General features: G+C 50.6%; 1 long non-coding RNA gene across 1 annotated transcript; it reads left to right on the top strand.

Annotated features, from left to right (window-relative positions):
- The first annotated feature begins 9,003 nt into the window (after nt 1-9,003).
- On the top strand, nt 9,004-15,000 carry LOC147913395 (uncharacterized). Its single transcript, XR_015548660.1, has 3 exons — nt 9,004-9,118; nt 10,443-10,584; nt 14,386-15,000. It is a non-coding gene; the product is annotated as an uncharacterized LOC147913395 (long non-coding RNA).
- Nucleotides 15,001-18,792: the final 3,792 nt, after the last annotated feature.

Consider the following 18,792-nt stretch of genomic DNA (forward strand, 5'->3'; position numbering starts at 1 on the left):
ATATACTCCACTAGAAAACAGTCAAAGAGCATGCATAGACAATTTGAACATGAAACATTAAGGTCTAAGAACTCATAACAGTAAGGGTGATGTTTATGGAGCACCCGGTCCCAGATGTCGAGCTGAGTGATCTACATATAATTCCTCATTCAGTCTTCACGAGGGCTCCATGAGGTGGGCCCCAGCACAACTCCCCGTTTGCTGATGGACACAGAACCTCAGAGGGGATATAGAATTTTCCCCAAGTCACCAGGTTCTAATTGACAGAGCCAAGATTTGAGCCCATCTTGGACTCTGAAGCCTTTAACCACTCACTACTTTGCATAAATAAACTTTAAAAAATAAGTTCATTTTTAAAAACTCAATCTCATTAACAATCAAAGAAATCAAATCAAAACAATCAAGAAGTAGCATCTCCAGCTATCAGACACTTTGAAACGGTGATGCTCCATTTCGGTGAAGTTGGGGTTGGGGCAGGCATGCCCACACACCAGTGCCAGAGTGCAAATTGTACAACCTGTTTGGAAAGCAATTTTGAAACGTGTAGGAAGAGCCTTAAAAAATGTTCTTACTCTTTGACCTAGAGATTTTACTTCTAGAAATGTATCATAAGGAAGCAGAGATATGATCAAAGGTTGTGAATGAGAAGACTTCTTATAACATTATTTAAATACAAGTAAGGTTGGAAACAACCTAAATACTCTTAAGCCAAAGACCGATGAGGTAAGTTATGGTGCTTCCATAGGGGAATATTATGCACCCATTAAAAAGCACATTTTTTAAGAACTTGGGAAGTGCAAGCAAAATCGCAGAAGCAGACAGACAGTGCTGTGAGATTCAGGAAGGAAGAAATGTAAACTGGGTTTTGAGGAATAAGAGGGAATTTCCCAAGCAAAGGTGGAGGTAAGAGCGCTCCAGACAGAATTCAAGGTTAGCAAGTGTCACCGACTCGTGCCCAGAGGAACTCAAGGGTGGGTTTGGTAGCATTTAACCGTTTTTCCAAGCTGTTTTTTTATGTTAAGGAGACACAACCAGCAACCAGCCTGAAGCTAACCAAGCCTCCCTACAAGAGCTACGCCTATGACCTTGCCATATTTTTAATTCCAAGATCTCTTCAGGAGGAGATTAAGCCTCATTACCATAATCTGCAGTGTACCCGCCTCTCCCTTTTGAATATTCATTCCCCAACCAAAATAAAAGTTCCTGTTTCTCTTTGTTCGGGAAGCCATGACTTGGAAATGATTCCTCATGGCCTCCTATTTGCCGCAAATACACTTTACTTTGTGAGACAACTTCCACTGGTGTAGAGTCATTTAACTCACCAGGAGGCAAGCCCACTTGGTTCGGTTTCACAAGGACTGGAGGTTTGAGGAACCGTGGTGTTCTGGGGTGGGGTGGGGAGTCTTAGGGTGGGCATGGAAGAGTTGGGTAGACCAGCTGCTGAAGAGTCTCAATCAGACTTTGAGGCAAGAGGAAAATATTGAAGAGCTTTTTACCTCTCCCCACCCCTATTATGAAAATAGTGAATTCTGAAGGTAGACAGTTTGGAAAACATGGAATGTAATAAATAGGAAGATACAAATTGCTCCCATCTTACTAGCTTGGTGAAAGTTTTTCTCGCCATTGGATGAATGTGCTGGCAACATCCTGTTCTAGGATGTAGATGAATGAGCAAAAGAGATTACTGGAGTTTTTAGTATAACATTAAAAATTCTTTATGATTCTGTCTCTCCCAACACTAGAGTATAGACACCTCAAAATTAGGAACTATGTCATGTTGAACTTTAGACTCCAAGCATCAAGTATGATTCCTGTTAAATTATGTTGTGAGGATGGATGGGTGGATGGATGGGTGGATAGATGGGTGGGCAGATGAATGGATGGGTGGATGGGTGGATGGATGGGCAGATGGATGGATGGGTGGGTGGGTGGATGGATGGGTGGGTGGGTAGGATTTTCCTCTGTGAAGTTGTCTTTACACAATCCCAGGTGCCCCTGTATGAGTGGGGTGACCTGGTGGAAAGGACCCCAGAGCAGGATGCTCTGCCACTCACCGAATGGGCAGCTTGGATAAGGCATTTCTCCTCTCTGAGCCTCAGTTTTCTCATCCTGAAAATGGTGAGCAACTGCATACACAAACAGATGTAGGAACCCACTCAGAAGCCCAGAGTGAGCATAAAGATTATTTTAAGCTGAAGACATTTGAGATTCAACACATGCAGAAAAAAGCCTCCTTGAAGCTCCCCTTATCTGACTAAAAGCAGTAACCTCTGGGAAACGATGCCATAAATCCCCTCTCCGGGGGAGTTTTATGGCCCTGAAGAAGACAGAAAGACCACTCATACCGTTTTAGACAAACAAGATCACAAATTGTCTCCTATTTGTTCTCCTAAAAACTCATTTGTCTTTCCTAAAGAAACCTATTTGTTTTTCTCATACAAAAAGAAGCCCATCGGGCCGGCCCTGTGGCTTGGTGGTTAAGTGCACGCGCTGCGATGCTGGTGGCCCGGGTTCGGATCCCGGGTGCGCATCAAGGCACCACTTCTCCGTTCATCCTGAGGCCGAGTCCCACATACAGCAACTAGAAGGATGTGCAGCTACGACATACAACTATCCACTGGGGCTTTGGGGGGAAAAAATAAAATAAATAAAAAAAAATCTTTTAAAAAAAAAAAAAGAAGCCCATAGAAGCCATTTCTTCCTCCTCCCTTTCTCCTACTAAGTGAGGTATACAAGCCTTTAACTTTAACCTTTGAATGAGCAAGGTACTTCTTTTGTTGGCTCCCATTTGCATACAAAATAAACTTTGTCAGTTTAATTTGCATATCCCAGTAATAGAAGCTAACACGGTGGGGGAAAAATTTTTTCCTCCTCTACACAGATAATGGCCAGACCATACATGACAAGAGAATGAGCCACAACCTCTGCAGCCCAGGACTTGGCCAGTGAGCGCCAGCTCCCCTAATTTTTATCCTTACTTCTAGTTTAGGAGCAATCAGAGAAAGTCAACTATGCTCGCCTAACCAGTCACATAGGGTGCCCAACTTCTAATGAGCCATCCCAGCTTCCCCAGGGACAGCCTCCAACCAGGGCACACCTGAAGCCTCCCTTTCTTCCACTCTAAAGCTTTCCCAGTCTCCTGCCGGCCTTTGAGTCTCTGCCAAACATGAGCGATGGTGGCTGACTCCCCTTGGATAGCCAGCTCTGAACAGACAGCCTTTGCTTGTTCTCAGTTGGGTGGGCTTCATTCATTCCCGCAATGGAGGTAACAGTCGCTTCACACGTCAGGCTCTTGACAGTAACTGCCGGCCTGCTTTGGAGCAAAGATTTATCGAGGGTGCCTCCTCCACTCCATGCACACGTCTGACAAACTGGAGAAGGTTTGGCAGACATAAATATTACTGTGGATGGTATTTCCATCAGCAGCTGCTCAAAAGAGAAATGGTGAGTAGCAAGGACAAGAAACTGCTGCATTTGGGAGTTGAAAGAAGCCAGCAATTTGGCAGTAAGGCACAGGGTGGCTTTCACAAGCTGTGGCTCTGGATTCGGAGCTGGGTTCATCCCAGCCATGCCAATCTATAACCCTCGCCAGGCACCTCCCTGTCACTAAAATGGGCCTTGTGTGAATGCCTGCCTCCCAGGATCCGTGCGGACTCGGAGGAGAACTCGGGCAAAGCCTTGGCTCAGTAAACGCAGGCAGTTGTTGCTGTTCCGGGTCTGGAGGACGGCCCCTCATCCATCACCCTCCCTAGAGAAGGCCGTGGCTCCAGGCTAGGGCCGAGCCTGGAAAGGCGTTTCGAAAGTGCCCTCCTGAGGCTCTGTAGGAGCTGCCGAGGATCGAGGATCAATCATGCCGATCTGCCCACATCAGCAGCAGGAAGGAAGCTGCCGGCTCCCGCCCAAGGGACGAGATAAGGGAGGAAGTGGAGAAGGGTCCCCGGAAAGCTCAGGGTGTGCTGGGAGGGACTGGGGTGGAAGGCCCCTAAGGAGGAGGGACGCTCCTGCTGGCTTTGCGGCTTTGCCCAGGATGGCTAAGGTTTAGAAACACTTGTGCCCATAGCCTGGCCAGACACAGACCAGACCTTCTCTGCATCTCAGCTTCGCTGTCCGTCAGAGGAGGGGATAGTCCGTGCCCTGCCTCCCTCCCATGAGCTGCTGAGTGTGCAGTGATGGAAAACCACGGTGTGCGAACGGCACGCGGATGTAAGATTCTTGTGGAAGAATCTTACCGGGTCCCTTCGCTCTCTGGAGGTGTGGGTGGGGTGTCTCAGAGTGTCAGGGGTGCAGAGGTTTCCCGCTGCCCGGTTTTGAGGGGCTCGCATAGACTCTGCCTCCCTCTTGTGTTCCTCTTCGCTTCAGCAAAACTTCCTTTTGGAGAGGCATCTGGTTAGCACCAAGCAGGCGCCCTCCATCTGTTATCTGAATTTTTTTGCTGCCAGAAGCCACTGAGCAGGTGTTGCCGACTCTGTATTACAGATGAGGATCCTCAGGTGTGGGGGGTTCGGTTACCTTGTCTCCCACTTCGTTGTCAGGGAGTGGGAAAGATGGCTTCAAACCTGATCTGAGAGGATTCCACTGTCTCACCATCAGCCCACACTTGCCCGTGGATAAAACTTCATCTCTAGTAGGTCCCTGCTAAAACACAGATGTTCAGAGTATGGACACTGTTTGTTTCCTGTGGCTGCTGTAACAAAATACTACAAATGTAGTGGCTTAAAATAGCACACATTCATTCTCTTACAGTTCTGGAGATCAGAAGTCCAAAATAAAGGGGCTAAAATCAAGGTGTTGTCAGGTCTGGTTCTTTCTGGAAGCTCCAAGGGAGAATCCTTGCCTCTTCTGCCTTCTAGAGGCTCCTGGCTACCTCACTCCAGTCTCTGCTTCTCTTGCCACGTTGCCTTCTTCTAACTTTGACCCTCCTGCCTCCCTCTTATAACAACCCTTGTTATATTATATTGCGTCCACCTGGAGAATCCAGGCAATTCTCATCATCTCAAGATCCTTGATTTAACCCCATCTGTAAAGTCCCTGTTGCCATGTAAGGTAACGTAGTCACAAGTCCAGGGATTAGGACATGGACGTCTTTGGGGGGGTGTCATTATTCTGTCTACTACACCAGCACACTGAGGAGAAGAGTAACATAACTGACTCTGGGTGTAACTAATGGAACGGAGATGCATCCATGGAACATGGCATCGATTGTGCCTGTGGGTCTTCAGAATAGCTCTTAAGAAGTGGAAACCCTTGGGGCCGGCCTGGTGGTGCAAGCGGTTAAGTATGCGCACTCCGCTGCGGAGGCCCGGGGTTCGCTAGTTTGGATCCCGGGCACGCACTGATGCACCGCTTGGCAAGCCGTGCTGTGGCGGTGTCCCATGTAAAGTGGGGGAAGATGAGCTTGGATGTTAGCCCAGGGCCAGTCTTCCTCAGCAAAAAAAGAGGAGGATTGGCAGATGTTACCACAGGGCTGATCTCACACACACACACACACAAAAAGAAATGGAAACCCAGGCCAAAAGAATTCCATGCCTGCAACATTTGATGACAGATAACATCAAAGCCTGAATGCAGAAACAAAAGTTTTCCAGAACTGAATCCAACACACATGCATCACCCCAGGGTGACAGAAAGAACACATCTCTCTCCATTTTTTCCACCCGCAAAGGCAGAGGGCCCAGAGTGGATCAGAATGCACAGAGGGCAGGAATCTGCAGGTTTGGTGTGCCATCCCTCAGGTCTTCAGCTTTCCGAACATCCAACCTGGTTGGGGTACAGAACTTGGAAGAGGTTCGCCGGCCTGTCTGTTGGTGGTGTCTCTCGGACACCCTCTGTCTTAAATAGACCTGTGTCAGGGCTGTCCTGAGATTGTTGCAGGACAGGGTTGTCTCTCTGGGAAGACTTTGCAGGCCACGGGGAGCAGCTCTCTCAAGCTTGGTAAGGAATATGCAGGTCTTGGTGGACAAAGATGCTGCTGTGGTTCACTCGCCATTGGGGACGTTTTTCCGATAATGATGGAGCATTTGCCCTGATCCATTCGCACTCTCTAATTTAGAAGTAAGGGACGACTACTTCCGACTTGGGCTGGTGCACATCTCGGGCCAGGAAACAGGCAGGGACCTGACCCTCTGTGCCCCCTGAGAGGATGCTGAGCTCACCTCAGGTGCGGCGTGAGGCAGCACCAAAGAATGCAGAGGGCAGAAAGAACAGGTGTAATTAATACCTGGGGTGTGGCAGTAAATGTCAGCTGTCAGTTAGGAGGCTGCCCTCTTATTACAATACCAGATAGAGTTCATTTTAAATAGCAAAAAGGAAAAAAAGAGGAAAGCAGAAATTTCAGAGCTTGGACAAAAGTGGGACTCCCCATGAATTGCTGTGACACCAGCTCATCTGAAAACGTTGTACAGACTTAGCATGGCAATGTTTAGTAGCAATGAAAGTGATCTAATTTACTGGAAGAGTTTTGGAGTTATTTTTTAAGACTCCATCTACTTTTTTCATAGTCAGGCAGTCAGGTGGGTAATTCCAGGCATCATCCCTGTCTTTAGCTTTGCTGCAGAAATCTGACACGTCCCACAGGAGGGGCAGTGCCCATCCAGGATGGCACCTCAGACACCAGCCATCTGCCCGCCCAGGCTGTTCTGGGGTCTGGGTGCAGCCGCACTCTTCAGATTCTTACTCAGCACCTGGGAGAACGGGGCGTGAGGAGGCAGCACCAGGGTCTTCGAGGAGGGCCAGGCGGGCCTCAGCATTTCCCACACGGGCACCATGTTGCTTTGCCCAAGTGGATTTCTTGGGGGGCCAGGCGACGTCACCAGCCATCTTTTCTTGGCTTGCTCTTTAAAAAAAAATCATTTAACAACCAGACGTCTTGCCCACGTGTCTCCGCCTCGCTGGAGTTGAACACCACTGTCCCTTTCCCATATGGTTTTCCAACACCCCACAGTCCCACCAGCCCACCCCACCCATTGGCCCTTTCACCAGGACCGTGAACGCATTTCATTCTCCAAGACAAGATGAGAACCACATGTCCTCAGTTCTGAAATCCAAAATAAACAGAAGAGCTTTCTCTGTGACTTATTTGGCAAAATCTGACCTGGTGTATGACTCATTTGTTAGCAGTTTCTGACCTGAAATGACTGTAAAAATATTGTCTGTACCACTTATTGATCCTGCTCAAGGTGAAGGTTCTGTGTATCTTCTGTTGCAGCAATATTAATAGAGGGCTGTGCCAGACCTGCTGGGAAGTGGGGATTCTCCAGTATATGGGCCACTTTACCTTCCAGAAATCCAAAGATTCAGAACACCTCTGGCCCTAAGTGTGCGGAGAGGGATGTGGAAGTGCACTAGCTAAGACTCACACGGCGTAAAACCCAACCAACCAGCTCTGCTCCCCTGATTTATGTGTGTAAATCCAACCCTCGATCCTCAGGACAGCCCTGACGTGAGTGTCTTCAATTGTCCCCATTTTACAGAGGAAAAAACTGAGATATGTAGAGTTAAGTAAGTTGCCCAAGGACCCGTGGTGCAGCCAGAATTTGGACCAAGCATTCTGCTTCCAGGTCCATGTTCTTAACCAACACGGATGATACATTTGGATGCCTAATCTCAAACAGCAAAAGAGACACTTCAGGAGTTTGTGGTGGGGCAGCTGCTCCCTGAATGCACATGTTGGGGAGTGTTTCCCAGGCATTCCAGCCAGGCTAGGAAAGGTCCTGGGCTTCAACGGTCCAGCCAGCGATTCCGGAAGAAGCACAGAGGCTCTGGCCACATCACTGGTGGGATGAATCCCAGGGACTGAAGGTGTGTGCAAAAACTGGGAGAGGATCCTCTAACTCAACCAAGTTGACATAGAGACAAAGGAAGGACGGGCATTCACTGGATCCGGCGGAAGGAATAACGGAAAGCTCCTGGATATTGGATTCAGCCAGAGGAAGGCATGAGCCCAGATTAGTAGTGCAAGCCTGTGCCCTGGCAGCTTCACTCAGCCTCCCTGCGCCTTTGTGCCCTCCCCGTGCAATGGGCGTCGAATACCTGCCACGTTTCTGAGGACTGAGTAAGTGCACGGACCCCCTGAGAGTGGGTGGCCCAGAGCAGCTCTGCTCCCCTTCTTCAGATCTTCAGGGAGACGCCCTGGATCTGACTAGTATGAGTGTTACTATTGTCGGGGGAAGAGGAGGAATCCCCCTCTGCCCTTTCCCTTAAGGTTCTTATGGCTGGCCAAATAATCAACAAGACAGGTTAGCAGGAGAAAATAATACCAAGTTTAATAACATGTATACATGGGAGAAAGCAGGGACACTGCGTTTCTCAACACAATAGCAGAAACTCTCGTCTTAAATATCATTTTCAGCCAATGACAAAGGAGGATTTTGGGGGTGGGGGGAGTCAGTTATAGGAGATTACCACTAAAGCACAGTAAACAAGAGTAAGGTTTATTATGTAGCTCAAGGCCTCACCTTCCACATTGATAAGTCACTAGAAATGAGCTCATCCCCCTCTCTTCTCCAAACAGAGAGGGAGAAACCTTTACAAATGGAGATTTCCCTTATAAATGTAAATGATTGTCTGGCAACTCTTCGCAGGGTCATCCAGAGAATGTGGCCAGAGAGACAGAACTTCTGATAAGAGGGGCTTGTTGGTGCCTTTCCTATTGTAACATTTACCCTACGTTATCTTTACAGCCATCATGATAGATCTGTTCCAGGAAGGAGCCACCATGTCAAATTCTTTAGGCAGTTAGTGGGGGAGGTCAAATGTCCCTAGAGAAAACAACCAAGGTAAAGAGATAGATTTCAGGGTGGCCAAATCTTGATCTCCCACACTATCACCACTGTACCACCTGGGTTACCATTCCCGCCATTGGCAAGGCTGTCTGAAGGCTCCTCTCGGATCCCCTTGGCAAGTTTGCCTCCAAAGCGTCAAAAACACGGTCTTTCCCTCTCCCTCATTTTCCAGTTCCCCCTGTCTTTCCCTAGACGGGGTAGTTTCCTCCACCCTGGCGCAGGCCACAAGGCCATCAGCCCTCTGGCCGCAACCTGTTTGCATCCATGCTTCTGAGAAGAGCATCAACTCATGGCTTCGATGGCTCTGGTGCCCTGACAGCTAAAACCCGCTGGTTTAGGTAGGTTCAACAAACGAGTTTCCCACTCCAGACTTAAAAGGATTCAGGCTGTGAGGCAGTGAAATTGTCATTGAAGATGGCACTTGTCCCCGGGGAATTCAGAGCAATGTTGAGCAGGACACTGGCCCCCAGAGGCATGGCAGTGCGGCTCTCCTGCCCAGGGCCGGAGAGGGACATGACGTGCAGGCGGTCCACTAAAAATCCCTCAACTAGGGCCAGTGACGAGGAGGAGCTCGAGATGTGGACTTGGTGATTACTGAACCCCTCCAGCCTCAGTTTCTTTATCTGTCTCGTGGGGTGGTTGTTAACTGTCTCATGGGTGGAGACTAGTGGACTCCATACAGGGCCATGAGCTTGAGGACTGAGGACTTGCACGGCGGATGAAGGACTGACCTGGGTCTCTAAGAAGGGGAAAGTTCTGCCCCTCCTGGGAGGCACTCAGTGGACACCATCTGGGTACACTCCTCCGTTGCTCTTTTCTTATCTGGAAATGTGAGTGTAGGGAAGACACGAAAACCTTTAACATTGGTGACCTGATGGGAGGTGAACTGGGAGGCCTGAGGTCAGGGGTGAGAGGGGGATTTTTCGCCTATTAAATTGAGAATAATTTTTTATTGTAGTAAAATATACATAACATAAAATTTACTATTTTAACTATTTTTAAGTGTGCAGTTCAGTGGCATTATGAACGTTCATGTTGTTCTGTAACCATCACCACTGTCCATCTCCAGAACCTTTTCATCTTCCTAAACTGAAACTCTGTCCCAATTAAACACTAACTCTCCATCTCCCTCCCCCAGCCCCTGGCACCCACCATTCTACTTTCTGTCTCTATGAATCTGACTCCTCTAGGGACCTCATGTAGGTAGAATCATACAGTATTTGTCCTTTTGAGTTTGGCTTATTTCATTTAACCTAATGTCCTCAAGGTTCATCCATGTTGTAGCATGCATCAGAATGTCCTTCTTTTTTAAGGCTGAATAATATTCCATCGTATGGATATTCTATGTTTTGCTTATCCATTCCTCCATTGACAGACATTTGCATTTCTTCCACCTTTTAGCTCTTGTGAGTAATGCTGCTGTGAACATGGGTGTATACAAAATATCTCTTCAAGTCCTTGCTTTCACTTCCTTTGGGTGTACACCCAGAAGGGGTGTAGCTGGATCATATGGTAATTCTATGTTACCTTTTTGAGGAACTGCCACATTGTTTTCCACAGCCGCCACACCATTTTACATTCCCACCAGCAATGCATGAGGGTTCCAATTTCTCCACATCCTCACCAATACTTGTTATTTTCTGTTTTCTTGAAAATGACCAGCCTAACAGGTGTGACCTCTCTTGAATTTTGAACCCATCCCCTGATTCCGGAGTTGTCATGTTCAAAACGGTTCCTGGGGCCTTCTTTGTGAAATGACTTCAGGGCCAATTTATCAATCCCATGCAAGACAGCGCGTTGTTAGGTAAGTTACCTGCAACTTGATCACCTGTCTGCCTGACCCATCAGTTTGTCTCTGGGCTAATTTTGGCTGTTTCCAAAAGCCAAATTCACCTTTTCAAGAGGCCCCCATGGTGAGAGGCAAAAGCATGTGTCTCGGGCTCAGCCCTCCCCCAGGGCAGCTACTGAAGGCCCAGGAAGAGAAGCTTGTGGGTGTGGCTGGGCCCCTGCAGGGGATGCCTTCGAGGCTCTGGAGCCAGGGCCACTGCCTGAAGGCTTGACGGAACTCGGAGAGAGCTCCCTGGGGGCCTTCCGTTCTGAGAGTGAATGAGCTGACTTAGTGATGGGTCCTGGTTATTATTGCTCTGATCCCAGAACTAGGAAGACTAGTCAGAAACATTGGCAGTGAATCATATACCATTTCATTTCTTATTCAGTTTTCTTTGTTTGTTTGTTTGTTTTGTTAGGAAGATTAGCCCTGAGCTAACATCCATTGCCCATCCTCCTCTTTTTGCTGAGGAGGACTGGCCCTGGGCTAACATCCATGCCCATCTTCCTCTATTTTGTGTGGGATGCCGCCACAGCACGGCTTGATAAGTGGTGTGTTGGTCCACGCCTCGGATCCAAAACTGTGAACCCCGGACTGCCAAAGTGGAGCACATGAACTTGACCACTACGCCACCGGGCTGGTCCTTCTTATTCAGTTTTTTTAATATGTATGTTCTTGATGAGTTTTAGCTCCTTGAAACCTAGAATGATGTTTTTCTTCTTCCCTCCCCATCCCCTTCCTCTCCCTTCCTATCTCCCTTCCTTCCTCCCACCTTCCTCCCTCATCCCTCTCACCATTTATCAGGCACTGTGTTAGACTCAGGGAATTAGACACGGAAAGCCTCGCTCCTGCCCTCCAGGAGTTCATGTCCCCTCCCCCACTAGTGGTGACTTGCCTGTGGCAGGTGTCAGATATAAACACAGCCGGACATTAGTTACAGCTGGAAGGACAGATGTTAATCAGTAATTACCACCGTAAAAGGGAAGAGAGCTGAGGGCACTGAACTCAACTTGGGTTTGTGCAGAGGTGACTGGGCGTTTCAAAGGGACAAGGAGGGACAGAGAGTGGGGGATAGGGGCTCAGAAGCCAGGAAAGTGACAACTTACAGAGAGCAGGAAAGGGAGGTTGGTCCCCGTGAAGCCCATCTGCTTTTGCTAACTGGCTCCTCCCACAGACACCGGGGGTCGGGGGCCCCTTCTTTGAGTGTTGGCTGGAACAAACAGTGAATTATTTTGGCAGCCTTGAGCTCTCTCAGGCAGGCCCTGTAACAGGGGCCAGAGTTGTCCTAGGCATGTGGTCTTGAGCTATTAGAAACTACGTTAGTGTTTGTTCCAGTCTTTATAGGCTGCGGTTGAGGCCTAGTCGAGAAAGGGCTCAGAGGAGCCTAGCTAGAGTTTGGTCAATGAGGTATTACTGAACCAGGTTCAATTTTGCCCATCGCCTGGGAAACCAAACACCAAGACAATGAGATTGCAGCAGAGAGAGGGTTTAAATCACAAGGCAGCCAAGTGAGGAAGTGGGAGAATGAATCTCAGATCCACTCCAGATAGTGGGGACTCAGGGGTATTTATGGGGAAGGGGGCAAGGTGGTCTGAAGTGTGGAGAGATGATTGAAGATGAGGAGAGGTGAGGTGATTGATGATCTGCGCAAGCATAGTCAGACTTCATGCCTCTTCATGGGATGCGTGTTCACAAAATGGCGGCGTTAGCATGACCCAAGGGTGGAGTTTTTAGCCTCTTGACTTCGAAAGGTCACTTATCAGGCATCTGTGTGGGCCCAGTTGATGGGCTGGTGGTCTTAACTGGCCTGAACTGGACAAGGGGGTCTAATTCCTGAAAAACAGCTCAAACACCCATTACCATGGTGACCCAGGCGCCAGGGAGATGTTATTTGTGGGAACCTAGTGGGAGTCAGATAGCATATTACCTAAACAGCACAGTTAACAACGGGCCAGGGAACAACTAAAAGCTGTAATCGGTAAGTGCAAAAAGGAAAAAAACTTTAGTCACTAGCTACCTAATCATCAGTGGCTAACTGTTTACCTATTTCAGAGGGAGTCTTTGTCAGAGGCATTCACTGAACTTCAAACAGAAAATATAACAAACACAGCCTCCCCTTTGGGATAGAAAACCCCAGACGTTGTCCCAAGAATGGGTACGGGGTCGGGCCCTTGAGAGGATGTGCAAACACAAGGACCCATGACTCTCAGTCCACTTGACCATCGGCAGCGTCAACACACTTTTCCTTCCCCTTTGGGGAAACGGCTACGGTTGCTGCCAATGAGATGCTGGTTGGGTTCAGGGAAAAATGGACCTGCCCCTGTGGAAGCAAGTTCAAGTCCAAACCCCACCACCCACCTGCCTGCTGCTGATTACAGAGCAGAGGAGCCGGGGAGTGAACCCTTCTCCGTGCTCTGTGCTCTGAGGCCTGTCCTGAGCGTCCCCAGGCGCCGGCTGATGGCTATGACCACAGGGATGGGCACTCACTGTGAAGATCCACACTGTCGCTCCTGGCCTGAGGGCCAAGGCTGCTCCTGTTGGGCCCCACCCCACCCCCTGCCCGCAGTCTTCCTGGCTGGTGGTCTGTCCTCACATTTGCCTCCACACAGCCTCCCCTCCCGGTCCTAAGGCCAGCTCAGCCAGGACTGTGTGTGTTAGACTAGATGGATCCCGGGTCCTAAGGGGATGCCAGGTGTGCGTGTGGGGAGGGGCGTCCCAGGGGCAGGAGAGAGAAAGGTGCTGGAGCTGCCCTGCCGTTGGCAAGGAGGGGTCAGGGGAGGTGTCAGGGGAAGGTCCACACAGGAAGGAGTTGTCCTTTGGGGGCAGCACTGGGAAGAGGGGAAACGCCACGGGCCTGGGGTTCAGGGCTGGGCTCCAATGTGTGGAGCAGCCTGCAGCGTCCAGTGAGTACTGGGGAGCCGGGTATCCTAGCTCTGGAAAAGCAGGGGTTCCTGGCAGGGCTAGGGCACTGGGAACACAGCAGGGACCCGCTAGATCTCGTACCAGATGGGGCTTCTTCAGAAGAAGGTTGGCCAGAACTGAATGCACATCTGGATATGGTGCCACTGGCCAGCCCAGGGGAGCCCGGACCAGTCATCCCTCCCCTAGACTCAGGCGTGGTCCCCGTGGTTGGCTGAATGACGGCCCCAAAGACAGCCTCGTCCTAACCCTGGAACCTGTGAACGTGACCTTAAGTGGCCAGAAAAAAGGACTTTGCAGGTGTGGTTAAGTTAAAGATCCTGAGATGGGCAGATGGTCCTGAATTATCCAGGTGGGCCCTAAATGTTGTCACAAGCATCCTAACTGATTCTGGCTCAAGACAAGGTTGACATAAGGGAAGCCATATTGTAGAAAAGAAAAACCCTATTGTTTCTGGATATGCTGGATCTGCACCCTCCAGGAGATCTACCTGCTCTGTAGATTTTACAACCCCTGCTTGTGCATGTACCTCCCAGCTGCTATAAGATGATAACTTTGTTCTTTTGAGTTCCTTAGGAATGTGATGACCCTTGAACAGAGAATCTATGCTGATAGCCATCATCAGCAAAAACTGAAAGATCTGGTGTGGCACTTCCAGTCTGTAACACCCGAGGATCAACATTCCTAACCCCTCCCCTATAGCCCACCGGCCTATATAACTGCTGTAAGAATTTGTGCCCCCTTACGAGGGTTCTTTCAGACATTAGTTGGCCATCTTCCCTCTTGCTAGCAAGCTGTAATAAAATGTCCTTTCTCTGCCACTATCTCGCCTCTTGACGATTGGCTTTTGTCTTGCAGATCGTGCCCTTTGTGTGGTAACATTAGAAGAAGGAAGCAGAGGGTGATATGACTACAGAAGAGGAGGCAACCACGTGACCAGGGAGGATGAGATTGGAGCAACAGGGCAACAAGCCAAGGGACACCCGCAGCCACTAGAAGCTGTGTGAGGCAGGAAGGATCCTCCTCTGGAGCCTCCAGAAGGAGCCAGCCCTGCTGACACCTTCATTTTAGCCCCTTAAGACTCATTTCGCACTTCCGGCCTCTAGAACTGTGAGAGAATTGATTTCTGTTGTTTTAATCCAATAAGTTTGTGGTATTTGTTACCGTAGCCCCAGGAAACTCACACAGTCCCAGGGTGAGGGACCAGCTGAACTCCAGTTGGTGCCCAGGGGCCCTGTGGCTGTCAGAGGGAACTGGGGCGGAAAGTCGGATATGCTCCCTGGGATAGCTCAGGAACTGGGAGAAAATGTGGGCAATATTGTGAAGGTGGGAGGAGAGGGGCTTTCTCTCTTCATTTTGTAGCTTCCTGTATTGTTTGGATCTTCTACTGATACATGTCTTTGTTTTTTAAAATGTCATTGGGAGTTATCCGTGAGGGGAGATTTTGTGTTTCCTTGTTTGCATTAAAAGGCACACTCACGCCCACCACCTAGTGAATGTTACCATCACCCTGCCCTCCCTGCTTAACCCCCCTGCAGAATTTCACACCCATGTCCTCCGGGCTCCTCCCTCCCCCTCCTCCCACCCCTCCCCTTCCCTTCCATCACTGCCTCTCCTTGCCCGGAGAACCCCTTCCCTTCTCGTCTATGGGCACCCAGGTCGTCAGGCGGCTTTCTGAAGGAGCGCTGTCCTGAACAAAGGTTATTCCTTTCCTAGGCAGAATACCCAGCCTCCTGCTGAGATGATGTGTTGCATACATTCATTGCACGCTTCTTTCAGACCACGCAGTGTGTTCAGGGCTTTACAGATACTATTCCTGTCTTCACAGCCATTTCATCAAGTGGCTAGAATCACCCCAGTTTTTAAGACGAGAAACCACAACTGTAGGAAGTTTGGAGACTGGCCCAAAACAACACAGCCGGTAGCGGCTGACCAGGGGCTTCCTGGGCCTGTCTTACCTCGAGGTCCACACACCCAGGTGGACGCGGCCTGCTCTTTGAGACATCTGCGCCGGCCTGGCACCCACAGGGGCTGTGGGGCTCTGTCCACACACCCTGAACTCACCCACTCATCCACTTGTTTCCTCGGTTAAGCACACACTGAGGGGGAAACCTATTGCTGGCGAAGCTGACGTCCGTCGTGCCCAGCGGCGTGCACGGGGTCTGCACGCGTGGTCTCGTGTCTTAGAATTGACCTTTGGCAGCGACCCTCACAGGGATCCTCTGGTTTCCGCCTCTGCTGCGGTTCAAGACCCCTTTTTCCCTCGCCCCCAAAGTCAGAGGTGGAAAGTAATTGTTGTCTTCCGTCATTATTGTCTGTGCGTTTCTGAGTGCAGGCGCACACGTGTACTTGTGCTTATGTGCACACCTTACAGACCAAAGTTACCTTCAACCTTACTTGCTTCAGCCAAAAGAGTCTCCATTGTGTGAAAATCTGTAGCAGAAATGATAAAACTTGGTGTGCTTGCTGTTTGGGCTTGCAATACGTGTGTGTGTGCATGTGTGTGCACATGTGTATGTGTGTGTACATGTGTATGTATGTGTGTGTGTGTGCGTGTGCTGTGTGTGCCCGGGCCAGTGTATATGTGGTGTGTGTGTGAATGTGTGTATGTGTATGTACTTGTGTGGTGAGTGCATGTCTGTGTGTGTAGTTAAATATGTGTCGTTGGGCTGTTTCGTCTCTGTCCCCAACCCAGTTCCAGAGTCTTAAGGGACAGGCAAGCAGGAAGGGCGACAACCCTTTGATGTACGCAGGGTGTTGTCTGACGACTCAGGTGAGCAGCTGGGGGAGGATGGTTTCTGGTTTCAATCGCCTGTCTCCCGTGGACCGGTTTTTCACTCAATCACTGACAAGTACCTGATGCCTCTGAAGACAGCACAGGGGCGAGGGGGTGACAAGAGGCGTCCTCCCCACTCCAGGCCTGGCCACTAAGAGGAAAAACAGAGACTAATGTCACCCTCAGAAGATCAAACTATGAAACCCACACCTGTCCTAGCAGAGGTCAAGCTCCCTCACCCTGGATGGCTCCCACCTCCACGGGCAGCCCTGATGTGCCAGACCTAAGGTGTCAGCACATCCAGACAAGAGTCGGTCCAGTTTGGGGACAGGTCTGGATGCCTCTGAATGAGATGGCAAGAGAAAGGAATGTTCCAGAACAGATGCAGGAAGCATTGGCCGGGTAGGGGGCCTATGAGCTGGTGAGAGTTGCCTTCTATTCTGAAAATGCATGGCCTGGCCGCCCCCTTGCTCTCCCTCCCTGTGTGCGGGCTCACTGGCTCCCTTCTGATAACTCGCCCATCTGTAGGGAGCATGGTGTGTGGGTCCCTGCCTGGGCTGCCTCGTTTTGTTGTCCTCGTTCCAAGAAGCAGATTTCTGGTTTATGCCCCGGCTTCTGTGGGTGTGTCTGTGCCAGATCCTCTTAATCTTCTGAGTCAGAGGGGAGACCCATTTTGCAGATAAGGAATCAGACTCTGAGAGGTGGACGCACTTGCCCCAGCTTGTTGGTGAAGTTGGAACTCAGGCCTAGGTGGTGAGAGCCCAGGGCCCATCCCTCGAGCGGTGGGGGTGAGTTGCCCAAACGGGCCAGGCTTGAGTTTCTGAGCCAGTCTGCCTGTGCGTGAACATAGACTCACTGTGGAGCCTCCTGCTCTCAGGAGCTCAGAGCCCAGCGAGGGGTCCAGACATGTGAGCAGGTCATTTTCTAAACTAGGGTCAGGGCCCAGTTACAGAAAGAGCTGCGGACACAGCTCAGGGTGGTGGCTGAGCTCCCAGAAGAAGCCTCACTGGGAAGCTGGTGTTGGGTGTGGCGGGTGGACAGGTGTGGAAGGGCCTTCTGGCCAAGGGAACAGCAGGTGCAAAAGCTGAGAGGTGTGATATGACAGCTGAGAGGTGGGGACAGAGTGACGTGGGATGAGAGGAGGTGGTGGGAGCCTGGCTTACGAGGAGCCCATGAGCCACCTGGTGAGCACTGAACACCGACGAGGGTGGCTCCAGGATCTGATCCGTGTTCCACAGAGTTCTCCAGCTGCTCTGGTGGGGGTTTGGAGGAGAAAGAGAGGATGAAGGGAGAGAAGGTCCCTGGCTTGTGCTGTCACAGCTGGAGAGAAACACCGAGTGCATAGGAAGGGCCTTTGTTTTCTGGGGGGATCACAAATGTGAAGGGGGTGCAGTGTTCCCAGGATGGCTGAACCCCCCGCCTTGCACTGGACCTGGAGCCTGAGAGCAGAGACTTCCGGGAGGGGCCTCCCTCCCTCCGGACCCTTGGGCAGCCGTAGGACTGCCCAGGCGCCGTGGGAAAGACACGGAGGTGGGACCCTCGACTCTTCTGGAAACAGAACAACTGCGATCCATGGCACCTTCCCGTGGCTGCCCTGGGCCCCCTCAAAATACCTGCACGGGGTCTCCTCCTCCTTCTCCCTCCTTTCATCTCCAGCACTTGTTCTGCGCCCGGAGGAACCGGCTCCTCCGGTTCTGGAAGGCCAGGCGATTGAAGCTGGAGCTGGGAGTCCAGTGTGACCTTGAGATCTTCTCACCTGGGGGAGCCAGGGCTGCCACACAGGAGCGCCCGGAACAGAGGGTCCCACTCACTCCAGCTCGGTGGGAGGGGGCGGGAGGGAACGAAGGAGGCTCAGGGCGGCAGGAGAGTTTCGCTTCTTCTGCTCTCTTCTCTGTGTCTTTACTTATGTCTTAAATAAAGCCTACATGGCTATGCCTGTGGGGTAGGTGTTAGTACTCTCTCAGTTTTGCTGTTGAGGCAACTGAGGCAGAGAGAGGCAGAGTAGCTTGTCCCCGTGTGGATGCAGTCAGTGGCAGAGCCATGCTGCCGAGTCAGGCCGTCTGCACCAGAAACACACTTGATCCACTGAGCCGGTGGTCCTCAAAGTGGGGAACTTGTGAGGAATGCAGGTTCCCAGGCCCCGCTCAGGACCTACAGCAATCTGGGTTCTCCTGGGGACTCTGAGGCTTGCTCAGGGCATTCTTTATAATTGCCGCCTTTGCTGAGCACCTACTTACTGCACGAGCCATTGTGATAGTGCTAAAGATGTACGTGACCATGACCCAAACCGAAGCCATCGCCCGCCGTCTCAGAGCCCGCGATGAAGAGCTGTAGATTCACAGCAAGCTCATCTTTGGTCGCAGGGCAGTTTCAGAGCGTTCTTTGTGGAATACACAGAAATGGCAGGGACCCTGCAGGCTGCTGACTGCCGGGCCTGGAGGGCTCCCGTCACTTGCAAAACATCAGGGAGCTACCAGTTAAAGCCTGGG

This window comes from Ceratotherium simum, chromosome 27 (genome assembly GCF_057802395.1).
Source record: "Ceratotherium simum simum isolate JZ-2026a chromosome 27, ASM5780239v1, whole genome shotgun sequence".
In the NCBI taxonomy this organism is placed as follows: Eukaryota; Metazoa; Chordata; class Mammalia; order Perissodactyla; family Rhinocerotidae; genus Ceratotherium; species Ceratotherium simum.